This window comes from Girardinichthys multiradiatus, chromosome 12, assembly GCF_021462225.1.
Source record: "Girardinichthys multiradiatus isolate DD_20200921_A chromosome 12, DD_fGirMul_XY1, whole genome shotgun sequence".
In the NCBI taxonomy this organism is placed as follows: domain Eukaryota; kingdom Metazoa; phylum Chordata; class Actinopteri; order Cyprinodontiformes; family Goodeidae; genus Girardinichthys; species Girardinichthys multiradiatus.
This window is the reverse complement of record NC_061805.1, coordinates 29,281,023-29,308,475: the sequence shown is the minus strand read 5'-3', so window position 1 is coordinate 29,308,475 and position 27,453 is coordinate 29,281,023. Positions and strand designations below refer to the sequence as shown.

The 27,453-nt window shown below is 38.8% G+C and overlaps 1 protein-coding gene across 2 annotated transcripts in view; it reads right to left on the bottom strand.

Annotated features, from left to right (window-relative positions):
• bmpr1ba (bone morphogenetic protein receptor, type IBa) overlaps positions 1-27,453 on the bottom strand; it is a 95,858-nt gene that overhangs the window by 47,774 nt on the left and 20,631 nt on the right. The window contains exon 2 of one of the 2 annotated variants that reach the window (XM_047381617.1): positions 23,239-23,332. The gene's annotated coding sequence lies outside the window, so the exon portion shown is untranslated. The remainder of the gene's footprint in view (positions 1-23,238; positions 23,333-27,453) is intronic. The other variant, XM_047381618.1, reaches the window with a different exon arrangement.

The window sequence follows — 27,453 nt, the reverse complement described above, 5'->3', positions numbered from 1 at the left end:
AATTATCTGTATGTCATATTATTTTATTGTTTTTTTTTTTCAAAAGTTTGTTAAATGATGGAATGTACTCAAGTCAGTTTACTGCCACTGTTCTGCTTCCATTTTCCAATTTCACATGCCGTATTTTAATATGGCCAAAATTACACTAGAAATGCTCTCATTCACATATATTTCTGCTGTTGTCAAAATGCATAAAAATGCCTCAAAATTTGAGATGCTTTGGGGCCACTTAGAATTGTGCTTTTGAGTCCATTCTCTACAATCTGAATTAATGCTAAAAGTAGGTATGGATTTTATCCAATAAAAAGTCAACTTTATTAAGACTCCTCTAGAAACATTTTTTAAAGAAATTAGTAACAAATCTAGCAATTTGTTATCTTGTCATTGAGGACTGGGAGACCCCGGCACGAAAGTATGCTCCTTTCTACCAAAGCACTCACAGGCAACCCAGTCCTCACTCAGCAGTTGCTGCCAACTGTAATGAGATCAAGAGATATTCTCTGCTTTACATCCAGAATGCAAACGACTCATAAACACAGCAATAGTCCCTATCTCACTAGTGTGTCTGTGTGTGTATTAAGCTATTGTAAAATATTTAAACAAATTTAAGGTAAGAAATGTTTATGTTCTACTTTGTTAACAATGTTAAAAACCAAACCAAACCACACTTAACAAAACAAAACATGGCAGGCCGGTGGAACACGTCCCCATTTCTGCAACAGTCCACTCACAGTGCAAGTGGCGCTCATCAAACAGAAAAAGCAGCACCGTTCAATTAAAACACGATGTAATATTTATTGGTAAATGTTTGATAGACTTGTTAGAACACATAAAATAGATACAAATATGACACCAAACATTTTATTTAGTGTTGTATTAAGAATGACCTTCTGCTACCAGTTATTGAACACAAGAAGATTTTGTCTACAGTTTAAAATAAGAACTGCAGAGCTTCAACTGCACTCAAACGAAGGTCTAATGCCAAGAGGAAGTTTGTCATGGCAGAATCCACTAGTGTCAACTGCTAAACGGAGGACACAGAATGAAAAGTCAAAAGACAATGAATGTTGCAGAAAAGCTGTCCAAAAAAGGACAAATCTGCAGGCCAGTGCTACCAAATGTATAAAATCAACACTGTAGCTTAATCTACTTCAGAAACAAACATTAAACAGTAACATAAAATAGAGGGAGAAAAAACAGAGAGAAGGCAGAAAGAGTAGTTGATAGTGTGGTTAGTAGTAACATTAACAAAACAGTGAGGGATGCAATGGTTGTGTGACAACAATGAGGTCCTAATGTTTTAGTTAGCATTAGTACAGCCAAAATGTGTTTTCTAACTTTGCTGTCATGTTTAGTTAAGTAATGAAACATGACTGCCAAAACATCATTGTCAACTGGAATCAACTGAGTTTAATTTTAGTTCTAGACATATTAAACTTTTCATCTCTCCAACAGTATCCATTAAAATGACATTAATATGTTAAATTATGCAAATAGTTGACACCACAAATTAGGAACTTCTAGCAACTTTTACAACTGCCAATAGTTAGTTTTCATACTGAGGAATAGGTAAAAGAGTTTTTGACACAGTGACTCATCAGCACTCTTAACTATTGCTTCAGTCTAGCTAGGCTTCAATGCTATTGTCAGTTTGGACATAAACAGAAAGTAAAATTTTGTTAATTGCTATTTAACTTTTTTATTTCTCTTAAAATTTTTTATGCATTTATAACAGAGCAACTGAATATATATTTTGTTAGAATTGTCCCTAAAGATGATGCAAGTTGCCTTGCTGCTGTTTTAAGTGTAAAGTTTTTGTTTATTGTATCCGTGACAATTTGTAGCTACCACCGGGATGGTTTGTACCTCCGACAGCCCCCTACTTCCTGAGCTAATGTAAACATCCAGCTGTATAGCTATGTTCATCTTTGCAAATCTTACAATTGCATCTTTTTAGGATTGGGTTGTTATAGAAAAAGAAGAGCGTCAGACAAAAGAAGTGCCACATTGTTTAAAAAAGGTGGGGGGAGGTGGTGCGAGCAATGCCAGTGTCAAGCTTGTGGTTGTGAAGCATGATGGTCTACTAGGGGGAGAGTGGCGCAGTGGGATAAGAGCATGGGGAGTTCATGGCCCCGTCAGGCCCTTTTCACACTGCATAAACAAAGAGATTACAGTGAGAAGGGGCTCTGTGCTGCTAACAAGCAAGGGTACGCACACACACCAATTACAACACAGGCACACAGGCACAAATGCATAGAAATTATGTGTTCACATACACACCAGTATGCACACTTGCATGCAGACAAAGGTGCACCCAAAAACACAACATCACAATAACGAAGACACACATACAACTAACCTTCACAACAAACATCACAACATAGTGGCGCCACCTGTCTCCTAATCACCAATTAATGAGCTCCCGGCTCGCGGGATGCTACAACAGGGTGGTAATTAGCAAGGGAAAAAAGGGGGAGTCGTGAAATGAAGGAGAAAAATAGACAGTGGGGGGAGAGGGGGTTGGTAGTAGGGGGCACAGAGAAGGGGGAGAAATACAGACTTTTTAAAACAAATCTGAGCAAGGAACAGAAGGTTTGAAACATTGGCGCAGATAGAAGAGCCAGACAAAGAAAGTAGAAATATTTGTAATAATGTAAGCAAATGTTTTAAACCATTATGTTAAGTTTATAAGAAAAAATCTATTTCAGAAAAAATTGGGATATGCCCCTCAATACCTACACATTATTGATGATTTAATGCAGTAAGCTGACATATTTTAGGACACTTAAACTTGTTCAAAAGGTCGTATGGCAGAATAGTAAACTGTTTGAAAAAAGGTGGAAAGCTTTTGAGGCATCTTGGAGTGCATAAGAAAACAAGTGTATTTTTAATATTTCATTAACAAACCATTAAAGAAAAAAGGACGAAAAGGATAAAACATGGGTTTGCGATCGAGGCTGCCTGTTAGTTTCTGTATGCCGTTTGTGTTTCAGTCCATCATAATTTCTTTAACTCAATCTCCTGCCTCAGTCATTCAGTCAATCTTTGCTTCCTGATTTTCGCTTAAATACACCCAATAACAGGCCGGCATTCCTATTCTCCCCCCCCCCCGACCCTTGAACTCTGAGACCTAAATACGGAATAACAACTGAGAGACTGGTCACGCATTTTCTGGCAGTCATCACACACACACACACACGCACACACACACAGCATTTTTTGGCAGTCATCACACACACACACACACACACACACACACACACACACACACACACACACATACACACAGCATTTTCTGGCAGTCATTACACACACACACACAAACACAAATACACACACTTAAAAGCCAGAGAGGTATAGCTTTTCTAATTTTAGACGGAAATCAAACGATACTTTTGGACATAAGAAACTATAATCCAGTGTGGTTCTTAAAGAAATGGGGAATAAGACTAAACAAACTAAAGGATATCTGCATACATATATATATACAGAGGTTGGACAATGTAACTGAAACACATGTCATTTTAGTGTGGGAAGTTTCATGGCTAAATTGGTAGCCAGTCTTCATTGATTGCACATTGCACCAGTAAGAGCAGAGTGTGAAGGTTCAATTAGTAGGGTAAGAACACAGTTTTGCTCAAAATATTGAAATGCACACAACATTATTAGTGACATACCAGAGTTCAAAAGAGGACAAATTGTTGGTGCACGTCTTGCTGGCGCATCAGTGACCAAGACAGCAAGTCTTTGTGATGTATCAAGAGCCACGGTATCCAGGGTAATGTCAGCATACCACCAAGAAGGACGAACCACATCCAACAGGATTAACTGTGAACGCAAGAGGAAGCTGTCTGAAAGGGATGTTCGGGTGCTAACCCGGATTGTATCCAAAAAACATAAAACCATCGCTGCTCAAATCACGGCAGAATTAAATGTGCACCTCAACTCTCCTGTTTCCACCAGAACTGTCCGTCGGGAGCTCTACAGGGTCAATATACATGGACGGGCTGCTATAGCCAAACCTTTGGTCACTCATGCCAATGCCAAATGTCGGTTTCAATGGTGCAAGGAGTGCAAATCTTGGGATGTGGACAATGTGAAACATGTATTGTTCTCTGATGAGTCCACCTTTACTGTTTTCCCCACATCCGGGAGAGTTACGGTGTGGAGAAGCCCCAAAGAAGCATACCACCCAGACTGTTGCATGCCCAGAGTGAAGCATGGGGGTGGATCAGTGATGGTTTGGGCTGCCATATCATGGCATTCCCTTGGCCCAATACTTGTGCTAGATGGGCGCGACACTGCCAAGGACTACCGAACCATTCTTGAGGACCATGTGCATCCAATGGTTCAAACATTGTATCCTGAAGGCGGTGCCGTGTATCAGGATGACAATGCACCAATACACACAGCAAGACTGATGAAAGATTGATTTGATGAACATGAAAGTGAAGTTGAACATCTCCCATGGCCTGCACAGTCACCAGATCTAAATATTATTGAGCCACTTTGGGGTGTTTTGGAGGAGCGAGTCAGGAAACATTTTCCTCCAAAAGGAGGCCCTACACCATATTAATAAATTATTGTGGTCTAAAACCAGGTGTTTCAGTTTCATTGTATATATATATATATATATATATATATATATATATATATATATATATATATATATATATGCAGACATACCGCTACTTGCCCACATGCTTACAACAGTATTGTATATTAATTAAGCACTTAGGTGAACTTTTAGTTCCACAATAATAGCAGTTAATAGAGCCCTATTTAATATTAAGCACCCAAAATTTATTTATAAAAAGAGATTTTAGTATTAGAAACACATTTGTAAAGTTAAGATTTTTATTCTGAAAGGAATAAAATTATGCATTAAAAAAGTGAACTCAGTTTTCCATCAAATTAGTCTTGTGGTTTTAACTATTAGTTGTCAGTGAGTGGGTAGCTATCAATTCAGTCATATGAGGTAAAGAATTTCCCCCACCCACATAACACCTAAAATCTTTCCTTTCCATTTCCTTTCCATTAAACAATATGCAGTCTAATCTATGAAAGGTTTTTTCCAGGAGCAAAGTAAACTGAATACCAGAAGAGCTGCATGCATCAATATTTTTACCAATAAAAATACTTTTATTTGTAAAAAGGTTTAGAGTTATCACATCTAAAGATAAAATAAATAACTTACAGATAACATAAGTAGTTAACATCAGATAACATCACTTTTATCCCCCAGCATTACCACATGGAGAACAAGAGAGGAATACCACAATCTGTTGTATCTATTTTATCTAAGATCTACAATACAGTTAAGCTGTTTTATATTTTCTTTAGCCTTTCTAGTTATGTTAAAAACCCTGTCTTTTAAAATAGGCTGTTTTACAAGCCCAATTTGATTTAGAAAATTGTCAACACACGTTGTCTCACTTTCTTTACCTGAGCATAACAAATAACTTTCAGCAACCATATATTATAATTATGGCTATGCTATTATTAATACAATAGCAATAAAATTGCTTTAAGTTGCATTTTGTAATAATAAAAAAAATACTGTACAAACATTGTGCAGGACACGAGTGCCAAAGTTTAGTCCTTACTATCCTACACCGTACTTGCTCCAACACACCTGAATCAAGTGGCTGTATTCCCTCATCAGCATTCAGCCATTCAGCTCTGTAGAAACCTGGTAATGAGCCATTAATATGATTCAGGTGTGTTAGAGAAGGGATGCATCTAAAATTTGCAGGAAAGTAATTTCCCAATTTAATCCCAAGTATCGGATACAAAGTATCGAATTTGGGTACATTCTTAAACAATTTCCTGTTTCATTTGCATCTACTCTGTGCAATATGCCCAGAAGGCTTTGCTTGTGAGGTCAAGCAGGTTCAAACTATTGTCATTAAGTATTCAACTGCTAATTTGCTAATTGCTAAATTGCCAATACAAAGTTTGTCTACACATAATTAACTGGAAAAGCACAGAAATATGCTACAGCATGAATTATCAAGAAGTCATGTCAAGTAAGAAAGTATTATTACTAGCATTAGCCTAGCGCAGCGGCCCCCAACTACAATAGCAGGAGGTCCATTCCCACCCTCTTTCAAACACTTTGGGGTCTCAAACATATTTTCTTTCATTTTTATTTAACATTTAATTAACACTATTTTTTTTTTACTACTGATCAATTATTCATATGCCCAATACAATCATCTGCTGAACAGAAATGTGCAATCCAATTTAAGTAGCTATATTAAATGCACTTTGAATGACACAGTTGAGCTAGGTCTTTACATCTTGGTATAACAGTTCTGCTCTCTTGTTGCGCTTGTGGCAGGCATTGCAATTTGCTTAACATTTTCCTTAAGTTGTTCTTTTCCATCTAAAAGTGTTTCTGCCACAGCGTCCATGCACTCTGATCTTTTCCTAGTCAGTGAAAGGTTTTTTGTGTTTTTCCAAAAATCCACTGTACTCACAGTGAACACTCGTATGCTCACTGTTGTGCTGTACTGAATAAAATGTTTATATCTAGATGGTAAATGAGAAAATGGTTTGCTGTCTGGACAAAACGCTCTCTGGGTCTGGACTTGGACTGGAGTCCAGGCTTTGGGGAACCCTCACCTAGATATTTGTATGAATCAACCTGTTTAATATTTTGACCATATATGACAACAGGAGTCTAGTCACCTGACCTGAGCTCCATTAGCATCTCCTCTGTCTTTTAGTGTTAATTTGCAGTTGATGAGCATCCCACCAGACCACAAATCTGTGGCTGCCCGGAACAGACTAGGGTGTTAACAAGCTGGAAACTACTGTATCACCACAAATGTAACCATATATTGGCCGTATATGGTAGCATATCACTGCCAAAAATTCACGAGCAAAAAAGAGACCCACCTGGCAGTGTTTTGTAACTGTGCCTGTTATATAGCCATAAACAAGAAACAAAATGGCTTGTCACTTACGGTTATCTTATTTCATGTTTACAACTACATGCTGCAGAGTACGGTGGCAATGTATGGTAAGTTACAAAAATATTTTAATTGAATGACGGGCTAAGGAAAGGATAAGATGTGTTACACCCAATATGCACAGATAATTATGCAGCGTAGGACATATGTAACTTGCCTTCTGATGGTCCGCCATGCAGCTGTCCTGGCTCTTCCACTGCCACTGTTTGTTATTCCTCTTTTGACAACCAATCACAGAAGACAGGGACTAATCAATCATGTGTAGCAATATGATGCCGACTGGATCTGGCCCCCCATAGACATTAATACGTAGACGCCTCTTTGACTGGGTAGGCCCACTGCTGAGATTTAACCATGTGTTGCCATATTGCTGGAGGCAAGGCTGCGATGTGAATTAATACAAATAAAGGGACTTTATTTAATAAAGCACATTTTAACAGAGATTTACGTTAATGCCTCACCATATTTATTCACACACACACTAATGTTCGTAGGTACAACGGAGAATTAGGGCAATGTTTTTTTTTAAGTTACAAGAATAAAGTCAGAAATTTTATGTGAACTCTTGCAAACAAAAAAAGGGCAGTTCTCTATGACTTAGTTTGGACATCTAAACGGTTTGAACAATTCCATGATGCACATGTAAGAGGTATTTTGGCTCTCCAACTTGACTCCACAAAAATGGCGGCGACGTCAGATAGGGCGTCTAAGTATTAATGTCTATGCGGACACCTTTTTTACGTGGATCTCTTTTTTGCTTGCGAATTTTTGGCAGTGATATTTCACCATAGCGATACTCAGTACTAACATAATTACTGGTGCATAATGTAAATAGAAAATGAGAACTTACACATCCCTATTCCTCCCCTGTGCTACTGACAGCTGTGTCTGAATGGACAGAGTTAAATTTCACCTGTTGTGGCCTATTCAAAAGGAATGAGTGTTACCATTTAATCAAAAAGGGATTTAAGTTCAAATGGAGCAGTATCTTCAGAAGAATGTGTGGCTGAATTAAATTAAAAACTGAACTGAAATCAATAAAACAAAGTCTGGCATATGCAGAGGGCCTTTTAACTTGTTTAGAAAACAAATGCAATATTGTTAAAATGGCATAATCTGTACTGCCTTGTCTAGGCAAATTGATATTGATCGAGGTAAGGTTCAACCTCTGAACCTGTTTCTCCAAAGATTTTATAATTTTGGAGGTCAGTGCCACAGGCTGATATTTAATGTTCTCTTGAAGGCAAGATTTTGTGGGCACCGGTAATATTAAAGATTTTTTTCCAGAGCTCTGGCACTGAGTGTCTCTCAATTGAAAGCTGAAACAGTTGATGCCACGTAGCTGTGAGTTCCTCTGCGACAGTTTTTAAAAAGAAGGCCCAGTCACTTTGTTAGTGTGTATATTTTTTTAAACTTTATTAACAGAATCAGGTTTAATAAAAATGTTGTCCTCATTTATGTAACATCCTGTTACAAATCCCAACATTCCCTATGACCCAGAGTTTCAAACAGTAAATAGAAATTGTTTAGTTCATTTGCCTTATTAGCTTCATAGTGGGAAGACAAATGTTTTCCTTTTGTGTTCATGATATTCTTATGGCCTCGGATAATGGACTTGTGTCCGTACTGGTTCTGTTAGATCTCAGTGCTGCATTTGATACAGTCGACCATAATATTCTCTTAAAAAGGCTGGAATATGCTGTAGGGATCAGGGGAACAGCTGGTTTAAATCTTATTTGTCTGACAGATTCCAGTTTGTTCATGTAAATGATAAATCATCTTTAAACTCCAGGGTTAATTGTGGAGTACCACAGGGTTCAGTACTTGGGCCAATTCTCTTTGCTATATATAAGATTCCAATAGGTCAAATTATCATGCAGCATGGGATCAATTTTCACTGTTACGCTGATGATACTCAGCTTTACTTATCCATAAATCCTGATGAACCCAACCAGTTACATAGACTACAAGCATGTCTTGAAGATACAAAAACTTGGATGACTTTAAATTTTTTGCTTCTAAATTCAGACAAGACAGAAGTTGTCGTCTTTGGACCGGAGTCTTTAAAAAAGAAACTGCTTAGTCAATCACTTAACCTGGATGGCATTAAATTGACCTCCGGTAATAAAGTAAAAACCCTTGGTGTTACTTTTGACCAGGACATGTCATTTAAATCCCATATTAAACAGGTTTCTAGGATTTCCTTTTTTCACCTCCGGAACATTGCCAAAATTAGAAATATCCTATCTAGGAGTGACGCTAGTCATTTGTTACTTTAAGGCTGGACTATTGTAATTCTTTAATATCAAGATGTCCACAAAATGCAGTTAAAAGCCTTCAGCTGATTCAAAATTCTGTAGCAAGAATTCTGATGAAAATTAAAAAGAGAGATCATATTTCTCCTATGTTAGCTTCCCTTCATTGGCTCCCTGTTAAATCCAGAATATAATTTAAAATTCTCCTCCTCACATATAAAGCCCTTAATGATCTAGCTCCATCATACATCAGAGATCTGATTGTTCCATATGTTCCTAACAGAGCACTTCGTTCTCAGACTGCAGGTTTACTGGTGGTTCCTAGAGTCTCTAGAAGTAGAATGGGAGGCAGATCCTTTAGCTGGCTCCTCCCCTGTGGAACCAGCTCCCGGTTTTGGTCCGTGAGGCAGACACCCTGTCTACTTTTAAGGATAGGCTTAAAACTTTCCTTTTTCATAAAGCTTATAGTTAGAGTGGCTTAGGTTATCAGGGAGGGAGCCTTCCTCCCTCCCTGTTGGATGGAGTAAGAGGGAGTCAGGTTTAGCCTAAACCGGCTCAGTTATGGTTGACGTGCAAACACACCCTTCATTTCTGCTACCTGTATGACCCCTTCTCTTTTCCAATGGTTATAATCAGTCTGACAGAGGGAGGTATCCCAATCCTTGTGGTTTTTAGTATAACAATGACCATCAGTGGGACCTTTTCTGGGGTGCCTTGAGACGACATTGTTGTAAATAAGCGCCATTTAACTAAATAATCTGAACTGAAACTATCTGTGTAGTTATGCTGCTATAGGCTTAGGCTGCTGGAGGACATAATGACCACTTTCACCTCTTCGCTACATTTTCACGCTACTCTCCAATTTTGCATTATTTGCTGTTATTTCAGCTTTTAACTTTCTTCTCTCTTTTCTCTTCCTAGAAGCTACACCTGGCCTGGCTCTGTGTCTACCTGTGACACCTTTCTGGAGAGGGGCATCGTCCAAGCTTCTGCTGGCAACAACTTAATGCTCACCCTCTACCGATGATCCACATGGCCCTGTCTTTTAGTGTTTAACCCTTTCTCTCTCCTAGACATGGCGATTGACTGAGCTTAACTGTGACTAACTCTATGTGCTCTCTTTCAGACTCTAACCTTGAAAACTGGCTCAGAGTTTATCTGTTCTTTCTTTCTAGGTGAAACGACTAAAGGAGCTACATCCATTAACATTTACTTTTCCTTCCCATAGAAAGTACTCCTGGATCAGTGCTGCTTTGTTCTCTTTGTGTCTCTGCTGTTCTCTCTAACCTCCAGTCGGTCGTGGCAGATGGCCGCTCACACTGAGCCTGGTTCTGCTGGAGGTTTCTTCCTGTTAAAAGGGAGTTTTTTCCTCTCCGCTGTTGCTACCTGCATGCTCAGTATGAGGGATTGCTGCAAAGTCAACGCCAGTGACTGTCCACTGTCTCTACATGCTCATCCAGGAGGAGTGAATGCTCCAAGTCACTAACTGGATGCAATCTGCTGGGTTTCCTTAGACAGAAAAACTTTTTATCCAATTTGAATAAATAACTAATTCAGACTGCATTGTTCAATGGTTAGGATTAATTGGAATGTATGTACCTGACTGTTGTGAAGTGCCTTGAGACAACATGTGTTGTGAATTGGCGCTATACAGACAGACAGACAGACAGACAGACAGACAGACAGACAGACAGACAGACAGACAGACAGACAGACGTACGTTTCTCCAAGCTAAATTAGTAGGGTCTGCATAAGATTCAATGTGTGTCAGCATGGACATATCCACAAAACCTGGAAGCCGTGAGAATATTATTGGTTATTCTAGAAGATTGGCCTATGACATTTAATAACAAGCTCCGGACTTCTCATCTGTAATAGCATGTGATCCTCCACAGTATCAGGGAAACAGATGAGGCCCTGAACTAGTAAACCACAACTTCACATACACATACAAGCATGCTGGCACACATTTGCCTATAACTCAGCCTTCAACAATGGCGCATTTGTCCAACATCTGATCTCCATATGATAATGGATAAAAGAATATTAAGCAGAACACCCCACCCCACCCCCCCCCCCACACACACACACACATGCTTATGTCCTCAGATGGTTATGATATTTACATAACCATTAGCTGTGGGTGAGACTCTGTCACGATCTGTGTGGTATCACACCCAATAGTATCAAAAGCAATAACTGTTTCAAAGATAGAACTGCTCACACATACAGGGGTTGGACAATGAAACTGAAACACCTGTCATTTTAGTGTGGGAGGTTTCATGGCTAAATTGGACCAGCCTGGTAGCCAGTCTTCATTGATTGCACATTGCACCAGTAAGAGCAGAGTGTGAAGGTTCAATTAGCAGGGTAAGAGCACAGTTTTACTCAAAATATTGAAATGCACACAACATTATGAGTGACATACCAGAGTTCAAAAGAGGACAAATTGTTGGTGCACGTCTTGCTGGCGCATCTGTGACCAAGACAGCAAGTCTTTGTGATGTATCAAGAGCCACGGTATCCAGGGTAATGTCAACATACCACCAAGAAGGACGAACCACATCCAACAGGATTAACTGTGGACGCAAGAGGAAGCTGTCTGAAAGGGATGTTCGGGTGCTAACCCAGATTGTATCCAAAAACCATAAAGCCACGGCTGCCCAAATCACGGCAGAATTAAATGTGCACCTCAACTCTCCTGTTTCCACCAGAACTGTCTGTCGGGAGCTCCAAAGGGTCAATATACACGGCCGGGCTGCTATAGCCAAACCTTTGGTCACTCATGCCAATGCCAAACGTCGGTTTCAATGGTGCAAGGAGCGCAAATCTTGGGCTGTGGACAATGTGAAACATGTATTGTTCTCTGATGAGTCCAGCTTTACTGTTTTCCCCACATCCGGGAGAGTTACGGTGTGGAGAAACCCCAAAGAAGCGTACCACCCAGACTGTTGCATACCTAGAGTGAAGCATGGGGGTGGATCAGTGATGGTTTGGGATGCCATATCATGGCATTCCCTTGGCCCAATACTTGTGCTAGACGGGCGCGTCACTGCCAAGGACTACCGAACCATTCTTGAGGACCATGTGCATCCAATGGTTCAAACATTGTATCCTGAAGGCGGTGCCGTGTATCAGGATGACAATGCACCAATACACACAGCAAGACTGGTGAAAGATTGGTTTGATGAACATGAAAGTGAAGTTGAACATCTCCCATGACCTGCACAATCACCAGATCTAAATATTATTGAGCCACTTTGGGGTGTTTTGGAGGAGCGAGTCAGGAAACGTTTTCCTCCACCAGTATCACGTAGTGACCTGGCCACTATCCTGCAAGAAGAATGGCTTAAAATCCCTCTGACCACTGTGCAGGACTTGTATATGTCATTCCCAAGATGAATTGACACTGTATTGGCCGCAAAAGGAGGCCCTACACCATACTAATAAATTATTGTGGTCTAAAACAAGGTGTTTCAGTTTCATTGTCCAACCCCTGTATATACTGCACATATGTTATTGTATGTGTGTAAACAGAGGAATTCAGCCGAGTGAAGGGGAGTAAACAAGTTGCCATTACTAATTAATTTTAGAATACACTTATTGAAAACTGTGCAGCTTTCTGTCATCTTAAATTCCTGTAGAAAGTGAACCTTAGTGGTAAAACTGAGTATTTATTTGCCATCCCATCATTACTGGCAAACATCTGCTTATTTGCAGATCTAGGCATTTTATTTTACTTTTTTTTTACTTACTTTAACTTTTGCATCAGAATGACCATTACATAGTAAACACTGTCACATTACTTGGTATCTTCTTTGCCTCTTTGCAAGAGCAGAGCAAGAATGACTCATGCTCGCATAACACATTCTAATAAAAAGAAAGCAGACAAGGTCTTGCACATTATCTTGTGCATTGTAGTTAAAAATTTAGCCTGATCAAGTTCGAAGTAGCACCTTGCAGAATAGATTGACCCAAGTTCTTTGTGTCATTTTGCTTTGTGTCATTCTGCACAAGGTCCAGTTTTTAATTTGATGCCCTCTCAGTGTGATAACAACACATAAATTGCAAGATATTATGTGTAGACTTTTGTGGCAGAGAAACCACTTTTGTTCTTTTAGTATGTCAATAATTGTCAGCTGTGAGGCTTATTTCGAATGTAATTTTCTGTGGAATAACATTTGTTGTTCTTGTTGCACTAAGAATGGGCTGAAATCTCTTTGGTTATATGTGTGCTTATAAGCACAAAAAGCAAAGAAAAAACTGGCTCTTGCCCATTTGGCAAAGACATAAAATTGTTTTCAGATCTCTCTTTTTTATAAAGTCATTTATTTCTCCTTGCTCCCACATCATATTTTATATCTTTTCCCAATGAGTTTCCTTTTTGTCAAGTATGAGCTCATATTATATTATAAAGATATCTTCTTTGTATTGTAATGTGATGTTTGGCGGCAATTTATTACAAAGAAGCACCCTCAAGTACTGGCAGCACTAGTGAAAATGTATACACAACATATAAATAATAAATGAATCTTTATTTCCAAGACCCTATTCTCTTTAACATTTTAGGATCTGCACTCTAAAATAACTTTTCTGATGCAAGTAAACATACTAAACCCATACATTAGATTGGCTGGTTTTATTTAAAATTTTCTGATGTCCTATACTGTAAAAGCACTTGTTAAACTCTAAGTAGACTTCAGCAAATCCTACACATTCCTGTTTGTGATGGTAGACTGAAAGGTATGAATCTCATTTTACATTTACAGCCAATGAAAACACAAGTCATGAATTACTAAGTAAAAGTTCGTATACTTTGATTAACATTAAAGCATACATTTTTTTTTAGTTGAATTTTCTTTTCTCACCTAAACAAATGTGCTCAAATAACTGTTGTGGTTTCTTACGTTTTTCAGTGTGAGATTATGCTACTGTAACACAAACTGAATTAATTTTTAGAGTTTTACATATCTTTCTCAGGCATGTTGATAATTATTGGGGTGCTGTATATAAACTGCTCTGTAGAAATAAAACATGAATTGGTCTCCAGCTTCCCCACACACAGAATCCTCTCACAAAGGCCTGTAAATACATGATTATATGTGTCACAACTTAGTTAGGAGTGCAGAGTTCATCTTCAGAGGTCAAAGTGTGAGTGCAATGTTTCTCTGTTTAGAACAGGTCCTCTGTTATATGCTGAATAGACACTGTGCACAGTGTTTTCTCAAAGAGATATAGGGATAGGGAGAGATTTTGGAGAGAAGGGCAAACAGCGGAGAAGTTGATATGGGTGACTAGTTAGATTGTGGGGCAGGAGAGGAAAAAGGCATTCATGTTTTCTGGTAACAGGATCATGGACATCTTGATGATCTGATAGCAGAACAGAGGGTGTTCCACATTATTTGTCTGACTAAGTATGGGTAAATATGTTGTGGAATTTGAACATAAACTTCCACAGATGTATTATGTACTTCAGATAAAGGTGAGAATACATGGAGGAATGAATGCATGTTTTGTGTGTTTGGCATTCATGCTTTCCTCTTGACAGAAAAGCTCTGGTGGTTATATGAGAACCTGCAGTGAACCTAAGGATCTCTGAACAGTGGATTCTCTATACTTGGTAGTTGGACCAAGTCTGCTGACCCTTCCTCTGACCGCACACCTGTCTTCTGTCTGCATGTGTATGTGGCAAGCCAAATTAGTTTAGATGTTACAAGTCATAATTTCGTACATATCTTACAATCATATTTAACAAAAAGTTAAACATTTTAGTACAATGGCATCATTTAAAATATTACTTTTCCATGTGTTCCATGCAACATTATTTTATTTTGGCAACATGCACAGCAAGACTAAAATTGCACAAAACAAAGGCAATCAATCAAGGAAATTCAGTTCCCAACACTTACCTGTATCTTTTAAGAATGAACTGGGTTTCTGTTTTTCTTGATAGCCACAGATGTTTTTACTCCCAGCAAGAGTATTTGCAGGACAGCTTTAGGTTTCTAACGTTGTATCTGACTCAGTACATACACAAAATGTATTTTCACCTCTTACTTCTGCTGACGATGTTTTCGCATAAAGTAGTTTTGGGAACCGCTAGGCCAGGGGTCCCCAAACCCTGGACTCCAGACCTAATCTGGACCCAGAGAGTGTTTTGTCCGGACCGCAAAGCATTTCCTCATTTACTATGTAGATATAAACATTTTATCTGTGCCGGCTGCCGAGTCTCACTTTTGAACAGGCGCGATGGGCAGCTATGTGGATCAGCGACATTCTGATCCACACTCTAAGCCAGCTGGTGGCAGTAATGCACCACATCGTTGTATGCCAACTGCCAGAGAATGAAAAATAGGAAGCTATGTGGGTCCTTGAACCGGGTTGCTAAGTTACTAGCTTGGGAGCTCACACTTGCTGATAGTTTAATGACTTGGTGCACAGATGAGTGAGTAAAAGAAGATGGCTTCATTAAAAATACGTAAGGTGAAAATCACGTTTAAAGATGAATGGACAGAAGCACACACTTTCCTTTTAAGTTCCTTGGGGTGTAAGGCCAGTCTGCCTTGTATGTTTTGAATCAGTTGGACTTATAAAGATTGGAAATCTAAAGAGATATGAAACCAAACATAAGAACTTCAAGCCAAACTACCAGAACCAGATGTACAAACCCAGCTCGACTGTTTCATTCAGAGTGCATTTAATATTGGTACTTACAATTGGATTGCATTTTTTTGTTCAGCAGATTATTTCATGGGCATATGAATTATTGATCAGTAGTTAAAAAACAAAAATTATAGTGTTAATTAAATGTTAAATAAAAATGAAAGAAAATATATTTGTCAGTTAGTTTAAAATGTTCGGACCCCAAAGTGTTTGGATGATGGAGGTAGTGGACCTCCTGCTATTTTAGTTGGGAACCCCTGATCTAGGTATTTACATAGACAGTAGCTTCTGCCGGAAAACACACGTTGTGAAAGTTTGTGCACAGATTCATCAGCGCCTTCATTACATCACAAGACTGACTGTTTGATGTCTCTAAAGACATCATACTAAACCTTTACAAAGCAAGAACATAATCCATTTTTCAATACAGTATATCCAGCCGATGTGGAAAAAAAGTAAAATTGTTGGCAAGTAGGCCCTGCGAGGTGTATGAAGGACTATGGGAAGAAGCTGGAGGAGCGGCTCACGCAGAACAACGGGCCGGACGTGTGGAGAGGACTTGAGAATATTTCTGGATTTGGACAGAATGTCTGAGGGACAGCTGATGGAGACCAGGGCTGGGCAGCCTATATAAACTGTTATTTCAGCAGGTTTAGTTCTCCCCTTACTCCCCACTCCTCCCTTCCCCCAACTACCTTCACCTACAGCCTGCCCCTTCACACCCGTGCTTCTAGCGCACCCCATATGGCCTGTACATAGCACCAACCCCTCTCTGCCCCCCACCCCCAGCAGTCTACCTCAGTCCCCCCCTCACTCCCCTCTCTCCCTCACATTAGACCAGGTGAGGAAAAATCTGAGGAAATCTGCACTACCAGACGGCATCAGTCCCAGACTGCTGATGACCTGTACAGACCAGTTCTTGAGGTCCTCAGCCACATGTACAATCTGAGCCTGTGTATGGAGAAGGTCCCTGTACTGTGAAAGACTTCCTGAGTGGTTCCGGTTCCAAAAACAATGTATGCCAAGGAATTGGCCCACTACTAACCAGTTGCCTTGACTTCCCACCTGATGAAGACCATGGAGAGGTTCATCCTCACCCACCTCCGCACTGTGGTGAGCCCCTACCTTAGACCCGCTGCAGTTTGCCTACAGGCCCAACATTGGAGTAGAGGACTCTGTCATCTACCTGCTGCAGTGGGTGCTCACCCACCTAGAGTCGCCGGAGCGCTGTGAGAGTTATGTTCTTTGACTTCTCCAGCACTTTCAACACCATCAGATTGGGGCTGCTGCAGGGGAAGCTGGAGTATCCGGGAGTGGATAGACACCTCGCTGCCTGGACCATTAATTACCTCACTGACCGGCCACAGTATGTGAGGCTGCACAGCTGCGAGTCAGAGGTGGTAGTTTGCAGCACTGGGACCCACAGGGTACTGTCCTGTCACTGTTTCTTTTCACTCTTTACACCGCAGACTTCGCCTACAACAAGGACGGCTGTCATGCCCAGAAGTTCTTAGTCAATGTGGGCTGCGTGTCTGAGGGGAATAAGCTAGAGTGTGGGTCGGTCATCATGGACTTTGTGGGCTGGTGTTAGCGCAACCACCTGTGCTTGAACTCCAGTAAGACGAAGGAGATTGTCATAGACTTCAAGAGAAGGACACCACCTCACTTACCAGTGAATATCCAGGGGGAGGACATTGAGACAGCTGACAGTTTTAAATACCTGTGTGTTCACCTCAACAATAAACTGGACTGGTCCCATAACACCAACGCCCTGTACAAAAGGGCCGCCTTCTGAGGAGACTTAGGTCCTTTAGAGTCTGCAGGCCTTTGCTCAGGACTTTTTATGACTCTGTGGTAGCCTCTGCCATCCTCTACGCTGTTTTCTGCTGGGCCCCAGGCAGCACAGAGCGGGACAGCGGGACAGACTGAACAAGCTGGTTAGGAGGGCCAGCTCTGTACTGGGCTGTCCATTTGTGGAGGTGGTGGGTGAGAGGAGAATGTTAGCCAAGCTCACATCCATCACGGAAAACCTATCACCCACTGCACCAGACTGAAGAGAAGCTGAGCAGCTCCTTCAGTGGCCGACTGAGACACCCTCAGTGCAGAAAGGAGCGCTACCACAGGTCCTTCATCCCCACCGCTGTTCAATTCTACCGTAAAATAACTATTGCAACAACGTCAGTATTTGTACATACCTGCAATCATTGTCACTTTAGCAAAAATTACCGCGACTTTTTACTATACTTAATTTTGTATTATTTATTTTATTTATTTATTTTGTATTTTATTTTATTATTACTACTCGTTTTTGCACATTTATCTTGTTCTTCTTTGATTGCACATTTTTTCATAACTATCTGCACCCTACTTGTGTGTTACTAAGAGCTGCTGTAACAAGTTAATTTCTCCATTGTGATATCAATAAAGTGGGGGGAAGCTAACAGTTGGATCCTGTCGAGAACAATGAAAAACAGACAATATAAATACTAGGGTAGGGAGAAGATTGGACCAATGAACAAACCAGTTAACAATTAAACTAAAGAACATAAACAGGGTTAGGGTTAGGACAAGGAAATATAAACACATCTAGCACATTAACCCAAAAGATTAAACACAAAGATGTATCTGATCAACATGAATTAACTAGAATAACAGTAACAGAAGACATGGCAGTGCAGAGAAAACAGATACAACTCAAACTCAAAAACCTAACACAGACAGATCATGACAGTGACAGGACAATCAGTCTTTTAAATGCTGCACTTTGTATTTTTTAAAGAGAAGAGCATTATTGCTTGCAAATAGCCGACTGCATTAATCATGTTGTAATCTTAAATTACTTTTATTTTTATTTACTGTATGTGCACTGGAGCACTTAGTCGACATGACCTTATATTGTGTTGCTGCTCTCCACCTGTGTGGCGTTAAACACACAAATCACAAACCACTTCATCCTGACTGGACTTGCTGTGTTAAAATGAAGACAATAACTTATGAGAGACAGGTGCAAAACACTCCAAACCACAGAGACCAACCTTGTATGTTTTCCAAAGACTTTCAGCTGGCTATGGTTTAAAGAGGTGTTCCAAAGTTAAACAAATAGAGAAAAATTGAGCAATCAGGAGTTCCTATAAACTTGCATTCAAGTGAAAATCACAGAAGACTTTGTCAGATCCAGTCAATCCATATTAATTTACATTGTGCTGACAATGTAATACAAAAATAAAAAAATGTTCACTGTCTTCCTCTAACATAAAAACATCCAATTATTTTCTTCTTGTAGCTAAGCTACACAACTTTGGAGGCACCTCAGAAAGGTATAAAATAAAACAGCAACTGAGGCCAAATGTTAGGCAAGAGTCGCAAAAAGACAGCTGTGCAGACAACAGCGTACAAAGGTAGGCAAGGCTGGAATGAAGGCAGTCAGTGCCAAAGACAGACAGAAACAAAAACAGCCAGACAGTCAGTTTTAGAATAAACACAAAGCTCTGTCAGCATCGCCCAGGAAGAAATTCTTTCCTTTGATGTCAACCAATGTGACCTTGCAGCAGTCTGAAGAACTGAATCATGTCCAAACAAACGTCAACGCTGCTAACACCCTAAAGGTCGAGGCGGACGTGTTTCAGTCAAACATGTTATTGTGCAAGTATGAACACTGAGAAGACTGAGAAGGGTTATTAGTGATGTGTAAGTGCAAACAAGACATAGTACCATTATGAAATAACAGTTTGTAAAAGCCAATACCTGCAGCAAGACTTTAACCATCTTACTGCAGTTTTATGTGAAAACTAGACCATCATGTGCTTTATTCCTATCCGGCCTCACATGAGCACACTTAGCACAGTAGAATGACTCCTGCTACACTGTAAATACAGTTCTCTGCTAGTAAACAGTAGCGATTCCAGCAGTTCATATACACGTCTGCTCTGTCCCAAACAGGGATTATCACAAGGACCTCTGCTTCCAGTGTTAGAACATTAAATACTTTCTGCTGCTGCTGAAGATCAAAAGATTGCTAAAGCACGTAAACAAATTTACTTCCACTAACATACAATGACACTGACCCTAACCATTACTTTTTTCATAAAATGTACCAAATAACAACAATTAATAAGTGAATCAAACCTTAGAAAATCTCCACAGAACGTTTTGCACTCAGTCAAACCCAAACTACTGATATACCAAACCTTCAAGAATAAGCAAAGTATACCAATTATCCACATGTAACATGTTTTAACTTCACATTTTTGTTTGTTTCCTTGTTTTGGTTTTTGAATAAAACAGCTAATAAATGATACACTAAGCAGGGTCCTGTCTTTGAGAAATACATTTAGAGATTATTGTTATTTTTGTACATTTAGTCCAAGCATGGCCATGATGTGTCAGTGTTAACTGTTATTTGAGGCTATAGTTCCGTTTTAAAATTATTTTTACAAATCCTATTTGGCAAATATTTATATCTCTCCAACAGCATTGCTCAAAGTAATAGGTGCTACTCTAATTGAAGAATTATACATAAAATAAAGTTGGTTCAAATGGATAAAAACTGTACAAATAAACCTATCCAGGGTGTACCCTGCCTCTCACCCATAGACCACTGGTGATAGGCACCAGCTCCCACGTGACCCACTATGGAATAAGCGGTATAGGAGATGAATGAATGAATGAATGAATATACAACCAAAACTTTGACTTGAATTTCTCAATATAGAAATCTGAAGTTTATCAAGAGTTTCAATGTCACAAAAACATTTTATGGCCAGTGTGCCACATCAGGGCCATTAGATGTCATTAGATGTGCTCTCATTATGAAAAACTGGCTTTTATTTTGAAGGCAACATATTTCATTGGCTAAATAAGCACCAAGGTACTTTCTTTCAGCAGCTTGCCATTGCACAAAGGCTTTGTACCAATCAATTTAAGAAATTGCAGCACATGTTAAAGAAAGACTGATACAGAATGTAGAGTTATAAACACTTGCAAAGGTTATGCTTTTCTAAGTGCAGCCAATGGTCCAGCCCTTAACAGCACTCACAGTTCCTGATGTGGGCTATAAAAAAAAAAACTGGCCAAACCTTGCCTTGATTTTCATTTTGTTGAAAAACACACTCAGTTATTTTCTTTGGCTTTCTGTAAAATAATGCAAACTTATGTTCTTATCCATTTCATATAATTGTATTCTCCCTGCTAGCTAAGGTTTTTCAATTAATTATAGTGACAATCACAATAACAGTCAAACACACAGTTATTTTCTTTGGCTTTCTGTAAAATAATGCAAACTTATGTTCTTATCCATTTCATATAATTGTATTCTCCCTGCTAGCTAAGGTTTTTCAATTAATTATAGTGACAATCACAATAACAGTCAAACCTTATTCTAATTAAATTTTACAATTTTGCCAAAAGATTTTATATTCCGCCCTATTTGATTGATTTGATTGTGGTTCTAATTCCCATTTTGACTGGTTGAATTTTTCATCTAATCAAATTATAACAATTATGAGAAACCTCCTGCTTGTGGTATTTTTTATCACATAACCACTTTAGCTAACTTCAGACTACTACATTTCATACCTAACTAGCAAAATAATAGTTTGTGGCTGCTTAAACAATAAATAGTAGAAACGTATATATCAGGTAAACAGAAGGTTTGTGTCCAGCTTGGCTCATAGCAGCATCTACACAGCAGAAGTCCTTGGTGTCAGATGTAATGGAAACAACTAGAAGACTTTGTTTTCATTTGTGTTCATTAGCTCACCTTCCTTCATCTCTCTTATTTACATTTACACATCATTACCCTGGCCCTGCTTCTCACTCTGCAGTCGTTTTCAGGTCAGAGTCTCGTCATGCTGAAAGATGCTGTTCCCAGCACACCTGAGACTACACATGCAAGTTCACATGTACATTCCTTTTCCTATATGTGTGTTTGTGAATGTGTCAGGTGGTATTTTACATGCTTGAAAGAAACTTCTCAAGTTACATCAGTAATGAAATGTGTGTCTGCAGCACATGACTAGTAACCTTCCATGAGAATTATGCATAGCAAAATGAAATGTGCTAAGCATACTGACTCAGAGCAACATTTTGATAGAAAATTACAGTCGTGTATAAATCTGTAAATTCAATTTACTCTTTAACTTTCATGAAAGTTATGTTTTCTCATACTGCACTGCTTTTGTATCAGAATGATGTACATGCACGTTTTTAATAAAACATAATGAGAGGTAAAAAAGGATTCATGTCACTGATTAAGAAAGTTTTGAGTTCAAAGAACAAGAAAGCACTAAGCTTTTTTATTTATTTCCTTTTCACACATCCTTCTTTAGTTGCACTCCAACATGGTACTCAAACCTTATTTGGTTGAGTTTTAAGTTACATTATAGTAATAAAATGCACTACATAAGGTGGTAAATGACCTATTGCTCATTAAAGAATGTGTTGACAGAGTATAACTGTATATGTATAACTGTGTATGGGTGTATGGATGTATCAGCGCTGGTAGCGTTGCTGGGTCAATGTGGCTGTAGTGCAAAAAGCACAATGAAGCACCAGCATGATTAGAAAAGTGCTACATAAGCCTTACATAAGCCCAGCCCATTTATCTGTATCTAATATCTAAAGATTCATCACAGATGGACAACGTCTTCAAACCATGTGGTGACAAAACTGAACATTCAAATCCCCATTTAGATAAAGCACATCAACTTAGTGATCAGAAGCAGCTTTCCCTTTATAAGAATTATTGAAAATTGTAAATCCTTTTTAAAATTTTACAATCTAAAAAAGTCATTTATTGACTACTGTCACACTACAGTAACTTTTATCTTTCTTAGTCTCAGTTATCACATCTGCAGCTTGTTCAAAATGCAAGACTCCTGACTGCCATCAAAAAACACAAGCACATCGCCCCATGCCTATCCTTTTTGCATTGGCTCCCCATCCATCTAAGAATGAATTTTAAGGTGCATATTACCATGTAAATTTCCCTCTACACAGAGAGCTCTCAGTTCAACAAAGTACTACATGTCCATGCATCATGTCTCAAGCACAAAAGAGACAGCCTTTTCAACTGCTGCCCAGGGCATATGATATGAATGTGCCCTTGCTCTCTGTCAGTATAAGATAAAATATAAACTTTTTGTGTTTGGCATTCGTAACATGGTTATTGTGCAAATTGTTGTTTTGTTTTTCATCCATTTGTTTCACACTTCCTTGTGTGTGATATTAACTTGAGCTTAAAATGTCCTTGCTCTTATTTGTTTTTAAGGTTTTTGGATATGAAGTCCAGCATTTCTGTCAGTAATAATGTTATTTAAAGGACCGAATAAATAAAATGTACTTACATACAACAAATGCTGTTCTTACCAGGAGATGTTGTGTTCACGTTAGTTGGTTTCAACATTCACAGGAGAGATTGGTCACGCAGCTGCACTGCACCTGAACCATATCACAACATGAGAAAACATTGTGAGAAATTGCACAGGGCTGTTGTGAACTTATGGAAGGTTTAATGTAGCAATTACATTTAAAAACAAAGAAACTCATTTCCTATGGTAACAAGTAAAATATTTTGACACAGAAAGTTTTTTTTAAATCATGTAAAGCCTTCAGTCAAACTTCCCTCGCTCATGTACTGTAGCATCTTGTTCAAGGTCACAGAGGAGCTGTAGTCTGTCCTGGCTTTCAGCAGATAAGATAGGATGCATCTCAAGGCCATCAAGCAGGCATATTTTTTTGCATTTTTGGAGTAAGCCATAGTATATGGAGAAAAAAATGCATGCAGTTTTGGATTCTCAATTCATTAGAAGAGGTGGTGTGAGCGAAGGGTCAAGTCCCACAAATTTCCACCTGTAGAGTTGGAAAATTAAACTCAACTAAATATTCCTCTAATAAACAACTCTTTGGGCGGCTCCATATCTTCAACTCTAAGAAAATACAGCTTTAGAAAAACTGTAATTCAGTCTGGATTCATTTCGCACAGCGTTGCATTTTATTGCCACCCTATAAACCACCCCACTGTGTGTGTGTGTGTGTGTGTGTGTGTGTGTGTGTGTGTGTGAGTGTATAAGCTGTGTGTCTGTCTGTGGTTTGTTGCACATGTAATACCCTGCAGTCTGAACCACAGTTTGACAAAGAAGTTAATTCACATTTGGTGTTAAAATGAGCAGATCTGACATAAATCAAAGCGTCTACACATTTTCGGTCAAACCACAACTGGTCAAGTGGAAAAAAGAAAAGCCATACATTTACCCTTGTAAAAGTGTCATCCAGTTAACGACAGAGAAAACGACACTGGTAATTGCTGTGGGTCAAAAACATTCAAAAAAAGGATTCTTTTGGCTTACTGAGTTGCAATGAAATCTAATCCCGGGAATCAAAAGACTTGCCATGCTTTCATAATGACCACATAACACACAAGCCTTGTGCAGGTTAAGAAAAAAATACTGTTTTCTTTAAAAGATTTTACACTTATTAAGAATAATTAAACATTAGTTCGACGGGAAACTTAAAGATAAGAGCTGACAATGACTTTACTTCAAGATGAAACAGAGATTTATTGAACAAAATTAATTACTTAAGACTCATCTTGGCAACAGCTCTGCTCCAAGGACAGAGAACATTTGTTTAAATGGGGGTGAACTCAGACTGTACATCAGCTTAGACTAATCTAAAACTCAGCTTGAAGATATCAGTATCAAGGAAAATGTTTGCAAAGGTTAGAATGAGTACATTTACCAGGTCATGTATCACACAGAAGTATTCAAGTCAGTCTTTGTTTATACTATAAGTTCTCAAACAAAGTAATTCTATCTGTTTCTGCTTGACCTGACCTTACCAGCAGAAAAAAACAACACACACCATAAACACATACCATTTCTGCTTTCTTACAAACAGCGACACTGAAGAATAATAGAAATGCAATTCAGATCCTGTCACAAATTTTAAACAAAAAATTAAAGAGCTAATGGAATACAGTTATGCTACTAAATGTGTTGGATAGTGTTGTCTGATCTGACAGCATAAAATGCCAATGTGAGTGTCAGTTTACACATCAGCCTTCAGGTATCAGGAACAGGCATGTCATGGCTGCACGCTAAACAGCTGGCTCTTTCAGAAGGATCAGTGAGACGGATTACTACCCAAATCCTTTCTGTCACCTAGTTACTACACACTTGTCAACTCGCTTTCAGCTTTACAAAAGGTAACAAAAACACAGACAGATTAGGTGACTAGAGAAATCTGACACCTTACAATAAAAACTTGTGCATGTAGATATTTTGAAGTCACATATCTCCTCTAAACGTTTTTCATGATCTATTGTGATGTAAAATTGTGCACCAGTCATATATTTTGAATAATATAGATGCAAATTTCATGCACATGCATTAGTAGCAGATTAAAGCAAGTTGATACTGACAAACCTTAAAAAAAAACTACAAACTGTCTAGTCCTCCTTAACACACTTGTGCATAAGAACTCCTGTTTAAACCAATATGGTTTTTCTCAGTGAAATTCAATTATACAGTACATTTTATGGGAAAATAATATGAAAGTGTGTGTATTTTTCCTGACCCCTGTTTGGTTTGTGAGCAACGTAGGGAGCTTTAGGCTTGTTTATTAGTCTCATTGCAGGCTTATGAGAATTTTGTTTTCCAAGAAAAGCAGCTTAAATAGAATGATGTATTGGAAAGTTTTCTTTATTGATTATCACCAGAATAGAAGAATTTGCTTTACTGCCCTACTCACTCTGCCTTCAGAGCAGCTACATGCTGAAAATGACTTTCTCAAGTATTTCTCAACACTATTGGTATCATTATTGCTTGGCTATACCCGCAGTGATTTTGAAAATGGCGGTCACGTCCTAGTTTCATAACAGAGGGAATATTCATTTCTATGTATGTATGGTTTTATAATTAATTATTATAGGTAATAATAGATGATTTTTTCATGATGCATGTCCGACTCCAACAATATGTTTGAGAGATGTAGACACAACTTTTATGCATAGCATTCTATATTGACCTCACCGAGTTCAATGCCTCCTGCCGTTCTGCGATGGCGAAAACTGTCATTTATGTAGGGCCAGATGCAGTTTAAACAGGGGCTGGTTTTTAAAGTACATATCTTTTTTTATTTCTACATACTAACAGACATTAAACTGATTTCGATCTTTTACAAAAAAGTTGTGCAATGTGTCTGCATTATGTGGAAAATACAAAGTTTTCTATTTATTCTATAAATGTAAAAGAAAAAGCTTATCACATGTATTCAGTAAAATTATTGCATTTCTGATATTGTAAATTTCAGAGACATCAATGGTCCTCCATTCCTATATTTTTTAGTCATTTCTGTCATTCTCAGGTGCAGGCACCAACCATCCTACAAGTGCTGTCCAGTAAAACAGTGCTGCCTTAGAAGCTTTAGGAAATTCTAGAAAACCATTACAAGAAAGCGCATGATCAAATTCCTGTGAGCCTGTAAATAGCTAAATGTCTGAACAGAAGATTGATTCATGCTTTTGAGTAGTGTGACAGTAACTCAGCATACCTGGCCTTTTACCCTGCGCTCACTCATAACATCACTGAAGAACTTCTGTTAGCTGGTCTCTTGTTCTCTCTCTCACACAGACTCACTGGAGCACACACATGGACCCCACACACATAGTAAAAAACACACACAAGCAATCATACAAAGTGTAATTTATATACAGCATTTCACCTGGCAGTGCACCCAGTGCAGAATGACGAAACTGTGGAACCTCAACAAACTGCGGTTCTCATAAACACTACATCAACATTGTAACAAAACTGAAGATAGTCCAATTTAGAGTGAGATGGAGGGTTAGCATATGGATTCAAAAAGATTAATTCAAATCAATATACAGCAGTTTAATCACTGAATCACGAGTGGTTTATCTTTATCCTGCCACCACACACAGGGAGGAAGATGGCAAAAGAGGGAATCTCCAAGAGTCACTGTTAGAAACCTGCATCATGAGGTTTACATAATCATTTATTTTAAGGCATTTATACACATCTTTACCAGAGTTGGTGGGACCTGTGGAAGGCACCATAGTGGACAATGATAAAGACAAATAACACTGAAGACAAAATATTTGTTATCCACTTAATTAACGTTTACAGTTTTAACTTAAATATTTCCATAAAATAGAGTGTATTAAGGGTAAAGAAACATTATTATAGGGCAAAACATAGTTAGGCATACTGTGAGCAGCATGGACTCTGTGCACACTGTTCATAGTGGAGCGTACCAATTTCCTATATTTCTGGTGGCAAATTCCTACATTTTCCACACTTTCTGCCATGGCGTCATCTTGAGGCAGAACTAATTTGTCTTGTAGCTTTGGATAAACAAAAAGAAAAGAAGGTGGGGTTAAAGGTCATTAAACCACACTAGGGACGAAGAATAGGAATACACCTCTCAGTGCGAGCCAGAAAGTGGCCGTGACGCTGTGCGTACTCGCGACCGGCTACTCGGAGCAGTGTGTCACATATAAAACAGTTCAATGTGGAAACTCCTGCCAAGCAGTTTATTGT